Source organism: Corvus brachyrhynchos, unplaced genomic scaffold (assembly GCF_000691975.1).
Source record: "Corvus brachyrhynchos isolate BGI_N302 unplaced genomic scaffold, ASM69197v1 scaffold65, whole genome shotgun sequence".
NCBI classification, from domain to species: Eukaryota; Metazoa; Chordata; class Aves; order Passeriformes; family Corvidae; genus Corvus; species Corvus brachyrhynchos.
Window position 1 is genome coordinate 2818978 of NW_008238365.1, and position 8672 is coordinate 2827649.

Sequence of the window (8672 nt, forward strand, 5' to 3'; positions counted from 1 at the left end):
AGGCTGGACCCGATTGCAGCTCATGGTTTTCCCTCCCCACAGCACAGCAGAGGTGTCCCAGTGTCTCCATTTAAGCCCAACATGCTCGTACAGAGCAGCACCATTGGCCCGGAGGAGTAAACACCTTCTGGGACCATTTAGTGCTGATGTTTCTCTGTAGTGCTGCATTATCTGAAGGCTGCAGCTGGGATTGCTCTGTGCAGGAGCAGCCCCCCAAAGTGCAGCTTGCAGCCTGAGCAGGCAATCAGGCCCCGGTGTCAGGGCACAGCTCCAAGGCAGGGCACAAACCGAGACCATGTCCAGGTCACAGCTGGACTCGCTTCAGGAAGCACCAGGGATGGAGCCCAGGCCCATTTTCTTGCTGATCACCTCAGCTGCAGGGCTCGAGCAGCTGGGCTGGAGCTGCTGCTTTCAGGCAGCACAGCACTCACCCCAAGGGAGAATTTGCTCCAGAAACGCCCCTGCCCTGGGTTCTGAATGGAACTTGCATTTTCTGGGCCTCTGTGTGTCCACGGGACAGGACTCCAAGGGGCTTTCAGAGAGTGGGTGGGAACTTGTCCAGTGTTCTTTTAAAAATGCCAACCTGCAGGAAAAAAAAGCTGGATGAGCTTTTCTCTCTTACAGGAGCAACCCTGTCCTGGAAGATAATCACAGAATCACGGAATGTCCTGAGCTGGAGGGACCCACAGGGATCATCCAGTGCAGCTCCTGGCCCTGCACAGGGCTCCTGCGCTGGGCACCCTGTGCCTGGCAGCGCTGTCCAAATGCTCCTGGAGCTCTGGCAGCCTCGGGGCTGTGCCCATTCCCTGGGGAGCCTGGGCAGTGCCCAGCACCCTCTGGGGAAAGAACCTTTCCCTAAATCCAGCCTAACCCTCCCCTAACAGAGCTTCACAATTCCAGTCCATATCACCAACTCGAAGCCTTCTGGGAGTTTCACTTGGAGTAGGAAAACAACCCTTCAGCTCCAAATATCCTGTTTTTTATTGAGAGCCTCTTCCTTTTTTACAGCCCTGTTTGTTTTTGCTGTAAAAGCTGGTGCAGCACCTGGCACAGCAGTGTTAGTTCCACACACTGGGTTCAGCCAAGCCCTCTGCTCCCTTCCAGTGCCGCAGTACTTCGGGAGCTGTGCCCTGGGGCTGGGAGGAGAGTTCTGCCATGGGATAGAGCTGGTGGGCTCCCAAAAACTCATCCCGAGGACAGGCTGCCATCAGCCTCTGGATCACCTTGCATCTGCAGCACCTCAGCCCCTTGGTAGCCGTCTTTAAACAACCAATTCCTCCAGGCAGTTTCGGGCCTGCTGCCTTCCCTGGCTTTGTTAGTAAAGGAAAACACAACAGCAATCACCAGGCAACACATCGTTGTATTATTCATGTCCCGTAGTTGAGAGTGATTGAGGTGGGGAAAGGGAGGAGAAAAACCCTGCAAAATTCACTCCGGCTTCAACGCCACGGACCCTCGCGGGATTTGGGATATTGCGGCTTTAATCGGAGCTAATGGGTCCCTGCTGCTTCAGGGATGGCTTGGAGAGGATGGAAGGGCTGCGGCTCCTGCGCTGGGCAGGTCAGGATCCGATGTCCCTGGCACAGGTGAGTCACGGGAGGAGCCCTGGGAGCGAGCTCTGGCCGTGACACAGCGCTCGCTGTCACTTCACACTTGTTGTGTCTTGTCTGGTGAGGACACAGAGCGTGGGACAGAGGTTTTCCTGCAGGGCCTGGCACGTTTCGGCCCTGCCAGCAGCGGCTGCTGCAATCCTTCAGGCAGAAATTGCTGTAAGCTGGCTTAGCAGGGACACAGGACAAGCGCAATCCTGCTGTTGGATGGGGTTTGGAGTGTTCCTTGGGTGTTTCCCTGGTCTGCAGATAGGGAAGGAGATGCCAATCTATCCCAGGAATTCATAGGCTCCATTATCATGGGACCTGCTATCCCATGTGTTTATCCTTGCACTGCCTATTGGTTATTAAGCACTGCTGTTTTTCTGCTTTGCAGGATGTAGGGAGAGGGGAAACTCAGTGCAGACTCTTTAGAGGCTTCTTAATGAGGACTTTATGGTGGAGCCGCATTTCTGCATCTTCCAGAGCTCTCTGGATACTGAATCCTCCTCCTCCTGTATGGGAATCGTTGTGGAACTACTGAATCTTCAGGTGCAAGTCCCATGATCTCAAAGAACAGAAGTAGTCCTGAGGCTTTTTGCCAGAAGTCCTGCCCTGTAAGGGCCACTCTATGGCTTCCCTGCTATTTTCCCATTTGCCAGCCTGGCTGACACCAATTTTGGTGTGACACCCCACAAATGCAGAGGTGGCCATGGGTGGATCAGTTCTCTGATGAGGAATCTTCAGTTTTCCAGCTCTGGGTTCCTCAGGACAGGAGAGACCTGGAGCTCCTGGTGCGGGTCCAGCAAAGGGTGAAAGATGAGAGGCCTGGAGCATCTCCCTGCCCAGGGAAGGCTGAGGGAGCTGGGGCTGCTCAGCCTCGAGAGGAGCCCCAGCTGAGAGGGGCCCTCAGTCCCTGGGTGTCCCTGGGTGTCCCTGGGTGTCCCTGGGTGCAGGGAGGGTCAGAGCAGGGCCCAGGCTCTGCTCCCAGGGCCCAGCAGTGGCACCAGAGCCACGGGCAGGGACTGAGCCCAGGGAGCTCCACCTGGACAGGAGGCAGAACTTCTGCCCTGGGCAGTGCCCAGCCCTGAACAGAGCCCAGAGAGGGGCTGGAGTCTCCTCACTGGGATATTCCAGAGCCCTCTGGACTCAGTCCTGTGCCCTGTGCTCTGGGATGGCCGTACTGGAGCAGGGAGGTGGCACTAGATGAGCCTCTGTGGTCCATCCAGCCTGACCCAGTCTGGGATTGTGGGATTTTGCACAGGACACTGCAGGAGATGATGGCCTTGTAGCCCCAGCAGAGCTGGCTCTGCTGTCTCCAAAGCAGGATTGGCAGTGAAGTGCCTGCTGGAGCCCATAAAGCTTGACAGTAAGTAAAGGATGAGAAGGCTGAGCTGATACAGTCTAATTAACTTCCGTTCAGGCTCTTTGTTTGCTGTGCTCAAGCCTGGTTTCTTCCAGATTTAAATTGATTATGAAAATCAGCACAATGACAAAACGCTGCTTTTGAAATCAGACTTTTCACAGTAAATGGTTATTTGTTTTCCTGCTCAAAAATATTGGCTTATCCCCAGTGATAGAATTCTCTCTCTCTCTCCTCTTCCACCTTCACTCCTGCCTGATTTGTGTGTGTAGTTTAATTAAAATCATACAGTCCTTCCACAGCTTGGTCCGTCTCTGCTGCTGGCCTTGTATTTGATTTATATACAGCATTCCAGTGAAACTGCCTGGAAAAATTAAATAGACATGAATCAACTTGCCGCAGGCTTTTGAAATCCAGCATTTCACAGCGAATTCCCCATGGACGTCTCCTTTCAGCCTGGTGCAGGAGAAATGTTCCTGTGAGCACAGAGGGACACGGGGAAAGCGCAGTCATTAGGTTTGGGGTTTATAATTGGAGCTGTTTGCCAAATGATAGCTCAGGAGCCAGGAAGCCCTTGGATTCACTACTTATGATTATATGATTATTAAAAAAAGAAAATGAAAACTGCTTGGGTTATTAGACTTCAATTTTTTTGGCTTGGCCTCTGGAATGAGTCTAAACCAGTGGTAGATGTTTGTAACAACAGTTTCAGCCTAAGTGTGTTTGATAGAGCTGCTGTAAATGCTGGTTCTCTCTCTATCTTATCTGGAGGTGTGAGCTCTCAGCTCATAGACAGAAACTTATTCTTAGCAGAGCTGCAACTCCCTTTGGAGACTTCGTACATCACAAACAAAGTTAACTCCTTATCAGAACCTCTTCTGCTTTTATCAGTGTGACTTAAAACAGGGCAAAACAAGGCACTGAGCAGGAGAAACCTGAAACGCTGCTGCTGCCATTCCACATTCACATATCTGGAGTGTATGAGAACATGGAATAACTCCCTCAGAGCTGAAACTATGGAATAGTCCTTTTAGGAGTGAGGACGGATATCCAAAAGGGACAGGCAGCTCTCTGCCTTTCAGAGCCCCCCAGCCTGGGTTTGTCCCAGCAGCAGCAGCAGCAGCAGCAGCAAGGCTGGTGTTGAATTTCCAAGAGGGTGAGCAGAAAGGGAAGAAAATTCCTTTGTAGCTCCCGGGCTGTCTGCTGGGAGCCCAGATTCCCTGCACAGCCGTGTGTGGAGCTGAGCGCTCCACTCAGAGCGGAGCCACGCCGGCGCTCGTCACCGCGGAATGTCTGGGATGCTGCTCATCCCTCCTGCCTCGTGCTGGATGGGAGTTAATCAAGAATTGCCAGCCTTGTGGAAGACAAAGAGAGCCCGCTGTGGGATTTGGGCTCAGCTGTGTCCTTTCATCAATTTATAATAAGTCTGGGGCTCTAATAACCTAATCGCAAGGATTTGGGGAAGGAGGCGATGAATTTGTTTGTTTCCTCCCAGCCACAGGTGATATTAAAGTGAAGGAAAATTAATCCCCTTTTCTGATTTGTCTTATAAAAGATATGCAAATGGTGTGAGGGGCTGCTCAAAATGCCGGTGACTGCTGGATTGCCACGGGTGAATACTAAAGCAGGGCCTTGGAAAGCGAGGCTGTGGTGGCTCAGGAGTGCCAGGGGTGTCTCTGCTCTTTGATACCAAAGTGCTGCAGGTTGGAATGATCCATGAGGTCATCCATGGAGGTCTGTTGATCCCACCAGAAGAATCTGACTGAGGGATGCAGGGGGTGGCTGTGGTCAGGCCACCTTAGGCAAGCTGGGGTGTTAAACACAATCAGAAGGGAGCTGAGCTCCTGGGAGAAGTGCAGAACGATGCTGAAAGCAGCAGGAGATGCAGTACCACACCCAAAGATGTTTGCTGGGCTGGAGAGATTCCATGTGTGAGTTCAGCTGTGGGAATTCCTCCTCTGCACTGGCTGCTGTCGTGGGTGGGAGGTGGGGGAGCAGAGGGTGCCTCCGTGGTGTTTGGCAGATGGAAGGCACAGCCGGATGGGAGCTTAGGGAGCCCAGACTCCAGGATCCAGTGGGAGGGAGGAACTGGGCTTGGAAACAGGGTTACCTGGCTCCAGGACCTCCCTCCTGTGCTGCAGGGCTGCTCCAAGCACAGGGACTTGTAGTGCACTGTGCTTGTGCATGAAAAACCTCCGAGAAAGGTAAAATTGTGGAGAAGTAGGAATCAGAGAATCCCAGAGTGGACTGGGTTGGAAGAGACCTTAAAGCCCATCCAGTGCCACCCCCTGCCATGGGCAGGGACACCTTCCACTACCCCAGGTTGCTCCAAGCCCCGTCCAAGCTGGCCTTGGGCACTGCCAGGGGTGGGGCAGCCACAGCTTCTCTGTGCCAGTGCAGGGAACAGGAGGGCCTGGAAGAGACACCCAGGAGCTATGCAGAGGAGGAACACACCAGGGACGTGTTGGTGGATCTCAAGCTGGAGAGCACATCGGTGAAGGCTCTGAGTTGGGCTCCTGGCCGTGCAGGGTGTGGAGCCAGCCCGTTTTGGGGGTGGGTGCCAACCATCCCTGCCTCCCTGACCTCCAGAAATCCTGCTGCATGGGAGAGAGCCTGTCATCTCATGTTTGCAAGTGCTTTTCAATTTAATACATTTTAATCAGAAAATTAATCAGGAAACACTAGTTCAGCAAGATAATTGAACAATGAAGAGACACGATAATTACTGTTTAGTCTAATTAACTTTGTTAAGTCTTTATTGGGAACAGAGACTTCCTGAGTGAAACTTATTAAATGGTTCTCCCTGGAAAACAGAATCCCCATCAAAAAGGCTTTGTTCCTCACACTGCTGGTTAGGAATTGGGTGCTGTCTTTAAGTCATGATTAGAGAAGCCAGCAGGTGGGTTCTGAGAAAACTCTGAGGTACCTCTCAGTCCCTTCTCCTACATCCTCAGTTCATTTACATCTCTTTAATCCAGGATTCTCCTCCTCACTGCTTCCCAGGTAGGCAGGGTATGATTGCCAACAAAACCCACGGGGCTGTGCAGCCCCGCGGTGCATCCACAGTGCCTCCTTGTGCATCCACACTTGGCTTTGTTCCCATCTCTCATCCTCAGGTGTCTGAAGAATGGACAGGTGAGGGGAGATGATCAGCAAAGAAGGCTGAGGGGTTCATCTGCTGCAATAAATGGATCTAAAAATACCAAATATCAAAATACCCAAACCTTTGATAGGGCTCTGACAGGCAGGAGCTGCTGGGAAAACCCTGTTTGAGGGGTGTATTGAGGGGATCTGTGAGTTGGGATAACTCTGAGGAAGGCCAGGGTGGGATGGGGAGGTGTCAGGGTATTTGGGCACTGCCAGCACTACGATGCTGCCACGGAATATTCGCACCAGGCCAGAAAAGGAAACCTTGGTGAAAGCTCCCAGGAATGAAACCAGGCTCCAGGAATCAAACCTGCCTTCATGCCTGTTGTGCTCCTTGGCTCTGACCTCTGTCCTTGTAGGCTCTGGAAAGACTCAAATAAATAATCCATGTTGATTGAGGAATATTAATGGCATCAGGAGCTGTGTCTGCCTGGACAGGAATTAGCATGAAAGAGCCGCTCTGTCTGGGCCGGTGTCTCCTCTGCTTTTGCTTGGCTTTGCTTTCCTGTAAGGGTGTAGCATGAAATATTTATCGTTTCAGAATGAAGGATTAAATATAAATATTGAAATGAACTTGATTGGCTTTTGATCTGCTGAGAGAGCCCTTTGGCTGGCCACGCTCCAGCCAGAACTGCCCCACCGATCGCTCGTGCATTATTCATGATGGGATAGGTCAGGAAGAGGAGAGAGCTCGGGATATCGACCCGACGGAGGGATGTGATTTAATAATCCCTGGCTCCTGGGGTTATCTGCTCGAGGCAGCGAGCTGGGAACCAGGGGAAACTCAGGAGCTCAGAGTTCGCTCTCGGTTTCAGTCATGGCAAACCTGAGGTAGCCTTTTCTCGCCCGGGGGTGTGCATCCGTGTGGCTGGGCAGAACCCGGCGTCCCTGGGGATGCAGTGCCTGGAACACGCTGTAGCCCCCGGGCTGTTGGAGGTGAGGCTGTTTTGTTTGCTGTCAATACTGCTGTAACCACAGAGATACTTCTACAGCAGAGCAGGTCTCCCCTGTCCAAAACCCAGGTATCTGAATGAGCAATTTTGCAGGAGGAAAATGCTCTGAGTGAACGCTTTGCTACTTCTCTGGCTGTCAGTGAGTGCCTCAGACTGTACCCAGCGCACTCTGCCTCACTTCAGACCTCAACATTTTCACTATAACGAGGGTACAGGACAGCTCCCCTCAAATCCTGTTGTCTCCTACAGTTAGTTCATGGAACTCAGAGCCTGAGTGTCTTGAGTTCCTTGTCGGCGAGTGGCGCTGTAATTGAATTTATAATTTGTTTGGTCCAGTTTGTGATTAAAGGAAGTGCTCTCCCACTCATCGTGGTTGGGTTTTTCCACCCATGTCGTGCTGCAGAGCAGCCCCAAATTGCTCAGTGCTGTGTTCAGCCCCAAAGCACGAGGGAGACAACTCATTACTCCTCATTTTCCTGGGTCACCCAGGGCCAGGTATCATTTTGTTGTTTGGAATCATGACTCAAGACATGGCTCTGTTGGGAGAGAACATTTTGGAGAGTGCAGTCAACAGGGTTGCCTGCTCATGTATTTCCTTCTTTCTCGTCTCTCCCTGTTAATTACTGAGCACTCTGATGGTTCCTCTGGGATCTGGCAGGATCCCTTCACCAGGGACAGGCATGGAATGGTTTTTCTAGAGGGGCAACTCTTGAGGAACTCCTGATTTCATTTTTCCTTCCCATCCTCTCCCACAGCATCACACAGAGAATAAAATTGCTGGAGCCTTAGAGCACTTCCCTGGCTGAACCAGGGAGTTAATTATTATTTAAGAGGGACAATTGGGCAAGGTTAAAAGCCGTGAAAGAAAAGAGGGGGAAAAATAAGAAGTTAAAATTGCTAAAAAGGGGGGAAGGAGAAAGATACTGTTCCATAGTGTGGTTTTATATGCACCAATATCTGCAGTTGCAGTGGAAGACAAGTAGAATGATCCTTTCTCATTTCCTTTTCCCGCAACCATTCCAGGACAATGAAATTGCTCTTTTTTCCTTCAGAAGGACAGATAGGAACTGGTGACCCTGCTGGTTTTGTTTCAGCCCAGTTTGGTGGCCATGCAATGGTTTGACTCACTGTGCCTGGAAGAAATACACCAGCAACCTTTGCAGTGTTCTGCAAATCACATCCTGAAGCTCTTCCATGTTCTGCTGCCCTAAAAAGTCAAATCCGTGTGGCAGCAAACCCCATTTGTGTTGTGGCTGAATAGCAAAGGGCCCAGCACATGGGATTCCTGAGCCTGATGGAAAGGGCAGGGGATTCCCGAGGCACCAGCACAGAGCGAGTAATTAAGAACATCATAAACTCTTAATGGGGGCTTCAGCCTTTTCTGCAGGGTGGTTTTACCCCTGCAGACAGCGATCATTTGGCTGTGCCGAGAGAACCCCGAAGGCAAAGGCAGTGACAAAGCTGTGTTGGGTGTGCTGAACCATCCCCTCCTTGTCCCCAGCCCAGAGCACAGAGTGCCACGTCCAGGCTTTCCTTGTACACCTGCAGGGCTTGGCACTCCAAACCTCTCTGAGCACCGCCTGCCAAGGCCTGAGCACCCTTTCCATAAAGAAATTCCTG

The 8672-nt window shown here is 51.7% G+C and overlaps 1 long non-coding RNA gene across 1 annotated transcript in view; it reads left to right on the plus strand.

Annotated features, from left to right (window-relative positions):
• The first annotated feature begins 784 nt into the window (after positions 1-784).
• LOC108447125 overlaps positions 785-8672 on the plus strand; it is a 45529-nt gene continuing 37641 nt past the window's right edge. Inside the window, exon 1 of the long non-coding RNA XR_001862522.1 lies at positions 785-1586. This is a non-coding gene — a long non-coding RNA (uncharacterized LOC108447125). The remainder of the gene's footprint in view (positions 1587-8672) is intronic.